Raw genomic sequence first — 15729 nt, forward strand, 5'->3', positions numbered from 1 at the left:
CTGTCAGGCACATATAAAATGGGCTCCTCTGGGTCAAAACACCTGATGGTACTCCAGACTATGCTTGCTAACTTTAGGGAAGGCTTTTTTGGTGACTATGGGGTTAAAATGAAACGAGCCAATCTTCAGAGATTCTGTGAATTGGAAAGGCCCACCTATGATGCAGGATGGCCTGCAGAGGGCACTCTAGACTTGGCTATTATCGCCCGCATCAGAGACAAAGTCTTAAGGGACCCAGGCCATCTGGACTAGTTTCCCTACATCAACACCTGGTACATCCTGACCGCCTGCCCACCTGACTGGCTCCATTTTCATGCCCCCAGAAGTATGCAGTCATTTTGGTTAATGGCAAAATAAAAGAAAAAAATTTGAGGTCCACCACACCTCAGAATCTGAGTCATCAAATACACCATCATACGTCCTTCCAGTGCGCTCAGCCGCTCCGGCCTCCCCAAGATCTGAGTTTAATGCAGGGGACCCCAATGGAAAGAAGGAAACATTGGGCCCCCAACCATGCCACCCAGCGGCTTCCTCATTATATCCCCCTTTGTCTCCAATGGCCCCAGAGGAAGAGAGTCACTGGGGAGGTCACCAAACTCTGGGAGGCTGGCAAGCAAGAAAGGAGGGGACCCATCAGCAGCCCTATGCCCCCTTTGTCAGGCTCCTGGGCCACCGCTACCCCAGGCAGATGGGTCATACACAGCTGGACCCATGCAACATGTGTATCAGCCATTCACCACCTCTGACCTCCTGAACTGGCAACAGCACAGCCCAGCATACTCAGAGGAGTCACAAGCTGTGAAAGAGCTCCTAGCCAACATCATGCACAGCCACCAGCCCAACTTGGATGACTGTTGTCCACTCATGTCCACCTTCTTCACTTCTGATGAGCACCGACGAGTATACGAGGCAGCCAGAGCTTGGCGAGTCACACAAGCACCATTGCAGACTGCAAATCCAGAGTGACGGGCAGATGAGAGAATCCCAGACACCAGACCAGACTGGGACCCCAACACTCCAGATGGGCTCCAATCCATCCAGCACATGAGACAAGCTATCTTGGAGGGAGCCCACCAAGGGGCAAGAGCGGTAACCAATCTCGCCAGGGTCAGTGAAGTCACACAGAAGTCTGATGAGCTGCCTAGCCAGTTCTATGAGTGATTATGTGATGCTTATCGTCGGCACATCCCATTCAACCACAAACCGATCCATGATTAACACCGCCTTCCTCCAATAGTCTGCCCCGATGTTTGCCGAAAGCTGCAGTAGATGGAGGGCTTCGCAGGTGCCAACCCTGACCAACTAACTCATTAGCATAGCAGCCAAGGTGGTGGCAAACAGAGAAGAAATGGCTAAAAGAGAGAAGAAAAAATATTTAGAGAAAAAGGCAAAGATCCTGGCCATGGCCCTCGAGGAGGGAGGCAAAGGGACTGAAGGCCAGAGAGGGGGCCCCAACAGGAAAGGATGGAAAAACCCTCTTGGGAGGAACCAGTGTGCATACTGCAAGGAAGAGGGACTTTGGAAAAATGAATGCCCTAATAAGGGAAAGAAGGGAAAGGAAAAGGTGACACTGGCTACCACTAAATCCAAGGAAGCCTACAACCTAGAGACAAACACAGCCTAGGGAAATGAGTCTGACTGAGACAGACTAGGCTCCCTTCTGATCAGCCCTCAGGAGCCCATGGTCAAGACTGATGGAGAGGGCTGCCAAGCAGACTTCATTCTGGACACTGGGGCAGCCATTTCCACCATGACCTCTCCAACCGGCCAGCTCACTAAGGACTCAATTACCATAGTAGGGACCACCAGGAACACCAAGAAGTACCAGTTCTGTGAACCCCAAGAATGCACAGTTGGTGGACACTGGGTCAGACACTGATTTCTGTATGTACCAGAGGCTCCAGGCCCCCTTCTGAGAAGAGACTTACTTTCTAAACTGGGCACCACAGTATCTATGGACTTAGGACTGCCTGGCATGACTGCCTTGCCAGTGCTAATCTCAGAGGTCAGTCTTAAGGAGAGTGGCACATACATACCCCAAGGGACAATAAACCTGCCAGTCCTCCACCATTCCAAGCTCACCTTATGAAGTAACTCCCAGGCAGATGGGACCAAGATGGGCAGACTGGGCTAGCAACAGGACACCCTCCAATATTGGTCACCATCAAACCAGGAGCCAACCCGGTGTGCCAAAGGCAATATCCAATACACCTGGAAGGAAACTGCACCACACATCCAACGCCTGTGAGACCAGGGAATCCTGCGAGTACAGTCGGCCTGGAACACTCCTTTACTTCCTGTCAGGAAGCCAGGGTTCAATGATTACCAACCAGTTCAAGACTTGCGCTGGGCAAACGAGGCAACAGAGACCATTCATCCAGTTGTCCCCAATCCATACACTTTGCTGAGTTTGATTCCACCCACCACCAAGGTGTTCACATGTCTGGACTTTAAGGACGCCTTCTTCTGCCTGTGACTGGCAGAGGCCAGCCAGCCACTGTTTGCATTTGAGTGGGAGGGCCCTGACACAGGAATGAAAGGACAATTGACCTGGACTAGGCTCCCACAAGACTTTAAGAACTCCCCCACTATCTTAGGGGAGGCCTTAGCCCGGGACCTAGAGAACTGCGAACCAAAAGACTGCACCATCCTCCAGTATGTAGCTGACATACTCCTAGTGGCTCCCACTCCACAGGCGTGCAAGACTTGGACAGAGGAGCTACTCCAGCTCCTGCGGGAAGCAGGATACAAGGCCATACTAAAGAAAGCACAGATCTGCCAAGAGGAGGTCATATACCTTTGGTATCACCTGAGCCAAGGCAAAAGAAGGCTAGGAATTAGGAGAAAAGAGGTGATCCTCCAGTACCCATGCCCAGAGTCCCGGAGGCAACTGAGAGAGTTTCTGGGTGCTGCAGGCTTCTGCCATCTATGGATCCCGGGATTCTCAGCCACAGCCGGTCCACTCTATGAGGCACTAAAGGGGGACCCCACAGGACCGTTACACTGGGGCTCTGAACAAGAGGATGCATTCCAAAAGCTTAAACGACACCTCGGTGAGGCACCAGCCCTGGTTCTTCCAGATGTCACTTGCCCCTTCCACCTCTAAGTCCATGAGAAGGGTAGCATAGGATTAGGTGTCCTGACCCAATCACTGGGGCCAAGTAACCGACGCACTGGTCAGCTCAACAGGCAGAATTATATGCCCTTACTCAGGCCCTCACCATAGCAGACGGGAAGGGAGCCAATATCTACACTGACTCCTGTTATGCCTTTGCCACCTTACATATCCATGGGGCCATTTACAGAGAGAGGCCTACTGACATCTGGGGGTAAAGAGATCAAAAATAGCCAGCAAATCCTGCAACTGTTAGAGGCAGTCAGGAAACCTAGAGCCATTACAGTCATCCACTGTCCAGCCCATACCAACTGAACAGACAAGGTCATCCAGGGAAGTGGACTAGTGAACAAGACAGCAAAGGAAGCAACCCTCTTAAAAGAAGTCCAAAGAGAAGATGCTCCTTCAGCCAAAGTATGCTTTGCCCTCCTTGTCCTCCCGGACCAGCCGGAGTCCAACCCACAAGAAAGAGAACAGGCCCATAAAACAGGTTAAAAAGAACTCAGAAGGCTGGCTCATCACCCCAGAAGGAAGGATCCTGACACCAGAAAAGGCAGCTGCCGGCCTGGTAAGGCTGACACACAACATCACTCATTTGGGCAAAACCTTCCTACAAGAACTGTTACAAAAACAGCTGGTCAACTCTAACTCAGCTGGACAGCAAGGCTTGCCTGCTCTGTGTGTCCAACACAACCCAGGGCAGGGGCCCAGGCCCCCACTACAAGTCCAGAAAAGAGGTGTCTACCCATTCCAACACCTGGAAATAAACTTCACTAAAATCCAACAAAGCAAAACTTATCGGTACCTTCTGGTGGTGGTCTGCACTTTTACAGGCTGGGTGGAAGCACACCCCACCCACACAGAAAAGGCTACAGAGGTATCAAGAGCACTAACCAAAGAAATCATTCCCTGGTTCAGGGTGCCTAGCAACATCGGGTCAGACGATGGGCCTGCTTTTGTCAGTCAGGTGATCAAAGAAATATCTCATGCGGTTGGCCTGACCTAGGACTTGCATACCCAGTATCACCCCCCAGTCATTAAGCCAAGTGGAGAGGATGAACAGAACTATTAAAACAGCTTTGGCAAAACAATGTCAAGAAACAGGGCTGCCCTGGCCAGATGTGTTGCCCTTGGCCCTATTCAAGATCAGATGCACGCCAGGAAATGCAGCCTCTCCCCTTTTGAAATCTTATATGGATGGCCACCACCACTAATATCTGGGCAGGCTGGAGACAAAGTTTGAGAATATGAACAGATAGGCCTCCACAAATTCCTAAGAGGCTTAGTACATGCCTCTAGGGAGCTTGCCCGGCACCTAAGACACCCAAAGAGCCCAGAAGACTGGGTTTGGGTAAAAACCCCAGTTAGAGGGAGTTTAGATCCCCAATGGGAGGGACCTTACCATGTCATTCTAACCACCCCATCAGCTCTTAAGGTTGCAGGGCTAAGACTGTGGATCCATCACACACACACTAGGCCAACAGAGGATTCAGGCCAGGAGTGGAGATCTCGAGCCAACCCAGAATAGCTGCTGAAGCTGACCTTGACCCAAGGAAGTCCGGATGAGGCGTCAGAAAGACCTGCTGATGACTGTGATCATAATGACTAACCCGCAAGTGAAGCCTCCTGGCCCTACTGGGATCTTCCATAAGCTAATATGGGAGGTCAGACTCTTGGAAGGACAGGAGGGAATAATATTAATTAACCAAACCACCTGTGCCTTGTCAGGCCCTTGTGTTGTTTCCTTTAGGTACTGCCTAGACTCAGAAGTCAGAGCAATAGCTCACTTAGGGTCCACCACCCTGGTCTGTTCTGGCCAATTCAAAGATTGCTTATCCAATGTGTATGGCCAAATATCATGGACCTGGAATGACTGTGGGGGGCCCTCATGGTCCTTTTTACAATACTGGTCATGTGTTGATTTTGCCTCCTGGGGAGCTTGGGAAGGGGCCCCCACCAAAGGCCAGGGTGTCAGTATCCAGAGATTAACTGGACTTCTTCCAGTTAACAATATATGAATCTCAACGGTGGGCAGTTAGGGTCTTTGGACTGAGATGGTTCCTTAAACATAACTGAAAAAGTCGAGCAGTCTTAAAAACCCTTAGACTTTAAATTACAACAACAAATCACTCTCTCCCAGTCAGTAAAGCCAACTCTCTAGACCCCTGGGGGCTTCTTCTGACCTCCTCATTGTATCTGTTAATGAAACTGGTACAGACTGACATCAGAAGACTACCAAAATCTTTGTGTCCAGCAGGTAAGAATCCATTGCAGGACACATGGGTATAAACAAAGGTTTGGACCAGCAGACAGAGAGAGAGAGAGAGAGAGAGAGAGAGAGAGAGAGAGAGAGAGAGAGAGAGATAGAGAGAGAGAGAGAGAGAGAGAAGGAATCGGGTAAATTCCATCCAATAATCAACAAGTAGGGAGGGGCACACGTGGTTCCTGCCCCTGCAATCACGGGGGCAGGGAGGTGGAACCTGCAGCCAAGGTGCAGACTATAAGAGGGAGGAGAGCACAAAGAGCAGGGTACACAAAATGAGATACCCACCGCTTAAGGTTATTTGTTGGGGCCATAACCACTTAGGGGGAGAAGTTGCCCACAAACCAACACTCAGAATAAAGAGAACCAGAATATAAACAGCTCACAAAAAGGGAGAAAGTGAATACATAAGCCATGTGCTTGAAGTGTTCCTATGGAAAAGATATTTGAGGTCTTCCACCGGCTCACAGGAGTAATGCTGGTGGAGCAGGGTGTGGCTCAGGGTGGGTGTGTCAGGCTCTGGTGTCCAACATTTGGCTGGGGAGTTGTGAGTCCAGGAGTCTAGCCCAGCAACCTTAATTCCTGCGGGGGTAGATAACAAGACCAGGAATGGCCCTTCCCAAGGGGCTTCAGAGAGACCCCAGGGATTATGGGGAAATTTGATAAGGACTAGATCTCCAGGACAAAAGGCAGCCAGAGAGAGGCCTTGGGGTTCTTCCCTCCCTACTTCACAGAGGACCTGCTGAAACTTGGCTAGTTGTGTGATATGACAGCCTAGGTTAGTTACTTTGGGGTCTAAAATTAAATCTTTTTGGAAAAAGGGTCTCCCATACAATGCTTCAAAGGGAGTAAGGCCCATTTTATTTGGGGTATTTCTAAGTCAGATTAAGGCTAGAGGTAGTAATTTTTGCCAGGGAAGGTGAGTTTCTTGAGCCAACTTAGAACCCAAGGTATCTTTCTCCCATACTGTCCCTCACTTTCTCAATTAGGACAAATTACACCCTGACAACACTAACTCATTGTTTCCACAACCAAGAGCTGGAAATGTCCACTTCTACCCAGAGTTTGTAATCCAGGCAAAGAGTTGTGATTAAAGACATCCTACCATCCCACTGCTGAGGAGCAGCAAGCAAGTGCAAACAAACACTCTTCCCCTTACACTTACATGAGTCCTCCCAGTTTTCTTTTTAAACAAACAAAAAAATTAGGCCAACTTTCCTTAAGTTTCTCTGCTTCCTCCAGACCTGGGCCTCTCATCCACCCTTGTCCTGAGACCCGCACATTATTTCTCCAGTACCTTTGAGGCAGGTAAGACCTAGGGAAAGTTTGGGACTCTTAAAATTTCGGGTTGAACATTCTCCCTTTGAGCCTTCTTTTCAATTCCAAACGTATGTAGTTGTTTCACACCCTAGCTCAGGGACAGCTCAAACCATCCCAACCTGGCCCAGGGACCACCTATGTCCCTCTCCACTCATTGATTATTGGTGGTTAGATTACCAGTTTCTTCCCTTCCCATTAAAATCAATGGAAGAGAAAAGCACTCTCAATCTCTGCTTCAAGCTGGGGTTCACAATGCCCCCTTTTGTTATTCCTTTCCTGAACTTCTAATAAACTCCATTGCATGTAACCTGCCATGGATTCTTCCACATGGAACACAAAGACTTTGGAAATCTGATTAGAGACTGCATCACTGCCATTAACACCACCACCCTAAGGACAGGCTAACTTCAGAGGACCACGTTCTCTGGTCCAGGAATTGATGATGCTTGCCCCACACACCACCACCTTCTTTTAACCCTGTTTCCTCCTCCCTAGAAAGAACAGCCCTTTCAGCCTCACCATAGAGGAGCTAAGGGACCTAATATTTGGGCTCTTCACAGGACAGGATTTTAGGCAAGATGGGCTCAGTAGAAGCAGCTGCCACCCACACTACCGCCAGTGACAAGCAGGCTTAGCTGAAGCAGCTTCAACAGGCAAAACGACGAAAAACATCCAAGAGAGACAAACACCAGTGGCCTGGAGTCTACACTGTTCCCGCCCTGCTTTTAACCTCACTGTAATACATCGCGTCACTCAGTATTGTCCATCTCCTGCTTTTTTTGGTTTTTGGCCCAGTTCTGCATAAATTCTGCAAAAAGTCTGTACAGAGGTGAGGCACAGACTTCATTACCATGTAACTAAAGTTGTGACTTTACAGAGGAAATGCCTCACAAACTGCCACCGTGGTCCCGAACGGACGTTGTAAGGCACTGCCCTTCCTAGCTCTGCCTTGCTTTTAATGATGGTTGTTGATGAAATCCCAGTGTCCCCACCCCAGGTCCTTTTTCCTGCGAGACAAGAACCGTTGCTCCCAGACTCTGACCAGCCCTGGGCTACGACACAGCTGCAGCCACACCCCATGCAAAAACTCCTGTCTCCCCATCAGCTTTTCCCTTGTAAAACCACGTCTGGTAACAGTGGAATTCGGTAACCGAGACGTCACAGAGGGTGGCGGTGTCCCCTCCCCTCCACCACCAGCCACCTTGCACGGGACCGCCCTTTGCAGGGCGTCGGCGATGTCGGAGGACTTGGGAGGGGGGGTGCGTGGCCAGCGCCCAGAAGCACGGCCTGGGGACAGGTACTGGAGCTCCACGATCCCTCCCCGACCCTGAAGACTCCGGAAAACCGGGAGCCACCAAGGAGACACGGGGACCCCACCCCACGGCGCGCCCCCGCGGCCGCCGTCACCGCGCCCTTGGGGACACGCGGGGCCAAGCGGAGCCAGCAGCAGACGCTGACCGCACACCAGGGTGGAGCGGCAGGCCACGCCCTCCACCGCCCCTTCCGGCTGCTTTCCCGCCGCTGCTCCGCGACTCGGCCGAAATCTCACCATTTCACGGCGATCCCGTGTCCTCCCAAGGCTCCGGCAGTGGCGGGAACACAGAGCCGCAGAGGCTGGGACACCTGTGGCGTCTCCCAGCTCAGCCGCCGGCGTCGAATACGCCCCGACCTCAGAGGCAGATGGCGTCGTGCGCAGGCTGCCTCCTAAGATCCGCGCTCTTCATTGGACACATTCCTGCCGCTGCACGACCCGGCTCCTGATTGGCTACTAGCCCCGGCCCCGCCCCCTCAGGCTTGAGTGACAGGAAGCCGCATCGCTACCAGGTTCTGCAGACCGAAGTACCATTCCCTTCAGCGGTTCCCCAGTCTAGGGTTCTTCCCCTTGGGCGAATCTGCCCCAGTCTTTGCACTGACTGTGTTGAGCCAAACTGGCCTGCGCTTTCCAGACCAGACACCTGCTTCTTACACCCTCGTGAGCATCTTATGCTGTGCTTAGAAATCACTGCTTTTATCAAGTTTCTGGTGCTGGAGGAATTGTTCACATGGTAAAGTGCCTGTCTTGAAAAAAGAAACACGTTTGTGCCACAAATAAACTGGCATAGCCATAGAAGAATTTACATGTTTTCCTTCTCCTGCTAGTCAGACCTGTATTACCAGCTATACCTCTTGCTCCAAGGTGTTTCCTTTATTCCCTCTTTTTAAATTTGCCTATGTATATGTAGATAGATAGATGTGTAGATAGATAGACAGACAGATAGATATCTGTGGTTTTCCGCTTGAGTGTAGACATGTATTAGTGTACATCACTTCTTCATGGAGGTTTCATTGCGCTTTTATCATAGAACACATGATGCACTTTCATCACTTTCACCCCCTCTAGTACGCATCCTTACCTTCCTTTCCCTTCCTCCCTGCATTTTAGAATTAATGTGTTTCATTGTGCTGTTTTCATGGATGCTTATGCACTGGTTCATATTCACCCTCTCACCAAATTCCCGCTTCCCAATGCTTTCCATCCTAAACAGCCCCCCTTGTAATTCATGTAAAAATTTTAGATAGTACGTATGATATAAAACGTGAGCCCGTCACCGGTGGCTCATGTCTGTAATCCTAGCTACTCAGGAGGAAGAGATCAGGAGGATTGAAGTGGGACGCCAACCTGGGCAAATAGTTCCGAGACCCTCTAAGAAACCCATCACAAAAGGCTGGTGAAGTGACTCAAGGTGTAGCCCCTAATCCAAATCTCAGTACCGAAAAGAAAATATGCGACTTATGTCTCTGAGTCTGGCTTATTTTGCTTAACATGGTGAACTCCAGCTACATCCATTTTTCATGAAAGTTTCGTAATTGCATTCTTCTTATTGGATAAATAATATTACATTTTATTATATATATGTAGGCACACCTGCTGTTTTTGTTACTGTGGCTGTATATTATAAATTCAAAGTCAGGTATTGTGATACCTGCAACATTTTTTTAGCAGCATTGCTTTTTTTGTTCAGGATTGTTTTCTCAGTTTGGGGCTTTTTGTGCTTCCGTACGAATCTGGATTTTTTTTTTCTATTCCTGTAAGGAGTGTCATTGGGATTTCAATAGAGTTGCATGGAAACTGTAAATCCCTTTCAGTAATATAGCAATTCTCACAGTACAAATTTTACCCTACATGAACTTGGGGTGGGGAATCTTATCACTTTACTTTGTATTTTTAAATTTCTTCTTTTGTAGATAGTGGGGTTTGTACTCAGGGCCTCATGGTTTCTTGGAGTGCTTTAAATATTTGAGCATATCTGTAAACCCTTCCATGTGTGCTCTTTCTCCTGGTATAAGTTTTGGTAGATGGCTTCTTTCCTTTAATTCATTCATTTTGTCCACATCATCAAATTTATGGGCATGGAATTATTCATGATTTCCCTTTAGGGTCCTTTTCAAGTCTATACTATTATTACTAGCAGCTTTCCTTTCATGAGCACTATTAGTAATTTGTGTGTTCTGTTCTTTTTTATTTTTTATTTTTTTTAATTTAAGGATGGACTTTTATTTTTAAAAAAAGTCTTTTGAGGACTACAAATTACAAAGTAAAAGCAAATCATTACATAGAAATCTAATGAATACATTTTGCCTGTGCATGAAAACCATCAAAATCATTCATTTAACAAATTCACTCCACTCACAATGTTATCAGTTATAATGCTCTTAAGGTTACTATACCTTTATTTCAAATTATATTACATGTCTTTCCCTCAAGAAGAACTTTTAAACACCAAATTCTTAGCTACTAAGAATAGTACCTTCACAAGGGGGAATTTCCACTTGGTCTCTGGTGGCATTATTTGAGACTATTTTCTCTCACCAATTAGAATACTCACTTTTAACATGACTTTCTACCCCAAAATTTGGCTACACTTTCCTCCCTACTGACTACATACACAGATGGATAGCAACAAGAAAAGAGAAAATTAAAGGCAGCCATTACAGTAAGTGGACTGATAATTTATAATATTTGGCTCATGGCAATTAAAAACTGGAAATTCAGTTTGTAGCCAGATGCTTGAGTCATAACTGAATGTTAACAGAATGAAGGCAGTCCAGTACAACCAAGTGGGAATACATAGTTACATCGCACTTCATTCTTTACAACAAATACTCTAAGCCATTAGGAAATGTAAGTCATATTTGCCTTTTTACTGAAGTTAGTACATCAGTCATTTCCTTTAGTCATACTCCTTTAGAAGTCCTTTCTTAACAATCTAAGTGTATGCTAAGCATAAAATATTTTAATTAAAAATTTTTTTAACTGATAAGACTTTTCTCAGGTGTATTTGAAAATGCTTGTATGAAAAGAATACCCATTTGTTTTGCCTATGGTAAGAGTCAACTGAATGCAGAAGTTTCTGAATGGGAAAAAGCTCAACTTCCTTCTTCCCAGTACCTCTGGCACATTTGATTTCTCAAGCTTCAGTTTGTCTCTTTCCTTCACTAAGGATAACAAACCAGAGAGCAAACAACTGAACTTAAGGACATTCAGGGTTAAAACTTAAGGACAGCTGGGATTAAAAATATAAGAAAATGTTAACACATAAGCAATGGTCCAAATACTCAGAATATATGCTAATGAATTCAATTATTGTAGAGGAGATTTTCATTGATGAACAGGGCTCTGGGCATACCAAACCATCACACAAATCATGGCTTTTTGAGACTTTGGATACTTTACAGTTTAATTTGCAAAACAGAAAGTTTATAACAAATCATTTTTAACCAAATCATATCTTGAAAACTATTTATATAGAAAACCCAGGGAATAAAGTGAACTGTTCATTGTGGAAGGCCTTAAATTACATTTTTACAATAGAAAATACAGGAGGTAGAAGGTAACTGGAAAAACTAATGCAACATTAGATTCAAAATTTATAGCTCCTGTAGCTACTCAAAACATGGTTTTAGAAATGAAACCCAACATTTCCAATAACCATAGAAACAGTTAAAATAAAATTTGCCATGAAAGCCCTTATATCATGCTTGATACAGGGAGGTAGGAAGATGTAAGAACCAGGACACATGATACATGACATTTTATCTACAACTCCTGTTTGCTTTACTGAGGATGTGGTTTCAAAATTTAGTCACCTTCTTTGGCTTCAGACTCAGATTCTTCTTCAGCATTTTTGAGCCATTCTACAAATTTTTTCATTTGCTCAAGGAAGACACTTTTCCCCTTTGCAACATGTGCATCTTTATACCACTTCAGAATGGGCTCTTCACTCAGGAATTCAGCTTTATAAAAAAGCACCACTATTTTCTGGAAGGCTTTCATGAAATGAATGTTGTCATAGCAATACTCCTGAATCTTCAATAACAGAGTCAGCTCAGACGGACCTTGAGTAGTAAAGGCAGCAAGTAGAGGGCTGTATTGCTTCAAGTGCTTAATGGCTTGCTCTGCTACAGGCTCCTCTTTTTTGTTCCACTCATCACACTCGACCACACTATCCCAATAACAACAGACTCTGGGATGTTATTTTTTTCATCTCCTCCTTGACATATAAAATTATATCCTTAAATAGATCACCATGGGACATCTGTTCTTGAAGTTCTTTCTGGAGCTCCTTACCAGCTCCTATGGTCTGCTGATTCCAAACATACTCTGAAAATTCTTTCAAGCCTGCCTCAGTAAAGTATTTCGTGAAATGTTCAATGCTTTGCTTATTGGCAGGAAAAAGTTCCATCAGTCGGTTATCCGTGCTGACTTTCCGAAGACTTGCAGCTACTGCATTGATGTCTTTTTCATTTATCCATGATTTAAAGAGCTTTACAGCAAAAGCTGCTGAAACCCTTTCTTTAACCAAATTCTCATTCATTACAAAGGCTATTAAGAATGGATGCATTAAGTGTTCCATTAGCCAGAAGAATACCCGTCAACATAGCCAGCTTGTGCCTCTCTGACTCTGAGAAACCCTTTAAGAACAGCAATAGCTTTTTTACTTCATCTTCAAAACCTTTCTCCAAGTATTTGTAGCGCCTGATTAACTTGTTAAAAACCTGAGCAAATGCTTGCATGGTCTCTAGGTCTTCTTGTGCTGCAAACACACAGACATCTGTATGCATCATGTCATCTGCCAGTGTACCACCTGGAGCCAGCATTCCACCGGCCGCCAGAATGTCAAAGAGTGTTTCTGCATAGCGGTGGTAGTCAAGTTTTGCTCCAGAAGCATCAAGAAACTTAACTACTGCTTCCAAATCAGTACCAGTTTCAGTTAAGCCTTGAATAATACAGTCTTGAAATTGAGTAGGGTCCAACCTCTCCTTTTCATCTCTTTTTCTGGTTTTAAAATGCTGGCCTGATAGCGTTGGCTTTTGCTGCTTTTGATTATTCATAAAAGACACCCAAATTTAAGGCAAAGAGAAAAGAGCCAGAAATCCCCACGAGGCGGTGTCTCCTCTGCTCTGTTCTTTTTGAGTTATCTTGCCTAATCAGTTGATATTTCTAGAAAACCAGCTTTTGGTTTTATTGATTTCCTGTCTGTAATGTTATTGATATCTTTCCTAGTCATTATTTATTTATTTACTTTGCGGTACAGGGGTTTGAACTAAGGGCCTACACCTCGAGCCACTCCACCAGCCCCTTTTTCTGTGATGGGTTTTTTTCGAGATGGAGACTTGTGAGTTATTTACATGGGCTGGCTTCAAACCATGATCCTCCAGATCGCTGCCTTCTTAGTAGCAATGATTACATACATGAGCATCAGTGCCCAGCCTAATCATTATTTCTGAGTACTTGATTTACCATTGTCTCCATCTTCTTTCACAGTTTCTCTTTAAGTAGAAGTTTACATTGTTACATTTAGTTCTTTCTTTTCTTCTAGTATATTCATTTCTTGGATTAGATTTCTCCATAACACTGTGTTCTCTGAATACTAGGAACTTTGATTCAAATACAATAAATTTTGGCAGGGGGCGGAGAGAAATGACCCAAACATTGAAATTTAATTAATTTTTAACTATATAAAAACAAATCAAATACAATAAATTTTGACTCTGAGTACTATAAGTTTTGAACTCAGGACTCAATGCTTGATTAGGCAGGAACTCTTCAACTTCAGCCACTCTGCCACCACTTTTGGTGTTGGGTATTTTTGAGAGAAGGATTCCTGAACTATTTGCCCGGGGCTGGTCCTAATGTCTGCCTCCTGAGTATATAGAATTACAGGTATGGCCACTGGCGAACCACTTTTTTCTTTTTTTTAGGTACCGGTGTTTGAGCCGAGGGCTTCGTGGTTGCTGAGCAGGTGACTACCATTTGAACCAGGATTCCAGTCCCTCCATTGCTGGTTATGAAATAATTGCTGTCTAATATTTACTGTGAGAACATGTTTGGATTTCTGGAGGTGAAAATTTCAAATTATGATGTCCTCTGAATCTAGATCTCCTTTAGTTTTTACCTCTCTTTAGACATAAGCAGTTAATCAGGTACAGTTCAAGTTTTCATTTCCTTCTTGTCCTTGTGGATTTCTGGTCTGATCTAGTAAGTTATAATTCCCTGGGCTGATCTCTTTATCTCCCCACTTAGGAGACAATTCCTTGCCTAGTGACCTTAGTTGCCCTTGATTTTTTTGAACCTCCCATGCTGTCTGTATTCACATCTTATATACGTGGGCATTTTTCATTACTACCTTTTCTCTGGTCCATTAGTATATCAAGTAGACTCCCTCCAACTTGTTGTAGTGATTCCCCAGTGGTAGTAGTGTTCATTTCCAACCACTCTAAATCCAGCTTAAAGTAACAATGTGCTGTGTCAGCAGCAGGGCAGAGATGACAGAATATTCCCAACTCCTCCTTCCTGCCCCATTGGTTTTGTGTGCAGGGTTGTATGTTCAGTTAATTATATTTGAGGCATTTTTCATTGCATTTGATTCACTTACCTTATTCTGTAAGCTAATACTTTTTTGGGGGTGTGGGATTAGTGTTTGAACTAAGGGTTTTGACCTTCCAGAACAGGTGCCTTACCACTTGAGGATACTTCCAGTCCATTTTGTTCTGCTTTATTTTGGAAATAAGGGTCTCAAACTATCTTCCTGAGCTGGACTCAAACCATGATCTCAACCTCCCAAGTAACTAGGATTACAGGTAAACTCCACTGTCGCCTGGCCAAGGTAATGCTTTCTTTTAATTTTTTGGAGGTACTGGAGTTTGAACTCAGGGCCTCACATTTGCTAGGCAGATATACTACCACCACTTGAGCCACTCTGTTATTGAAGTCTTCCTGTATTTGGTATTTAGGAATTTTCTCCTGCATGAGTCTGTACATGTCTCTTAAGGGAAGCAGAACAAATGAAGGGTTTTCCACATGGTTTGGATTCACAGGGTTTCTCACCAGTGTGGATTTGTTTTTGTCTTTGAAGATTATGCTGCCAAATGAAAGCCTTGCCACATTGCTCACATTCATAGGGCCTCTCTCCACTGTGACACTGTTCATTTGCTCAAAAGTAACTTAAAGAAATAAAGGCTTTCTCATATTGCTTACATACATAGGGTTTCTCCCCACTGTGAATTTTTTCATGTTTTCAAACTTGAGCCAAAAACAAGAACAGTTTCCCACTCTGCTTACACACATAGAGTTTCTCTCCAGTGTGGACTCTTTCTTGTAGTTCAACGTAACTTGAGGAAGAATTAAAGAAAGCACTTATGTTTTGGTGTCATTAGCTGCCCAAAGGAGATTCCTAATGTGTAAAGTGGGACCTCAAACCATTCCTGAAGAATCAACTTTGGAAACTTCTGCTACTGATGAGTCATGTCTACACACAGGAGTATTGGCCTCCTAGAATCCATATGGACTTTAGTTATTACTGAACTTTTACCTTATCCCCTATATTGATAGATTTTCAATAGTCAAGTTTACATTGAATTAGAAGTGAGGATAGTCTATGTTTGAATTAGGAGGTCAGAGAAGAGCAGAGGCCCTTGTCCTGGCCTGTGATTACCAGGAGGTGTCTAACAGAAATGTGCATCTTGGCAACTGACACAAAGTCTGAGGTAC

At 45.2% G+C, this 15729-nt stretch overlaps 1 pseudogene; it reads right to left on the reverse strand.

The window, feature by feature from the left end:
- Positions 1-10468: 10468 nt before the first annotated feature.
- Positions 10469-13112, reverse strand: LOC109677795 (eIF5-mimic protein 2 pseudogene; annotated as a pseudogene).
- Between the last annotated feature and the right edge of the window lie 2617 nt (positions 13113-15729).

This window comes from Castor canadensis, chromosome 14 (genome assembly GCF_047511655.1).
Source record: "Castor canadensis chromosome 14, mCasCan1.hap1v2, whole genome shotgun sequence".
In the NCBI taxonomy this organism is placed as follows: Eukaryota; Metazoa; Chordata; class Mammalia; order Rodentia; family Castoridae; genus Castor; species Castor canadensis.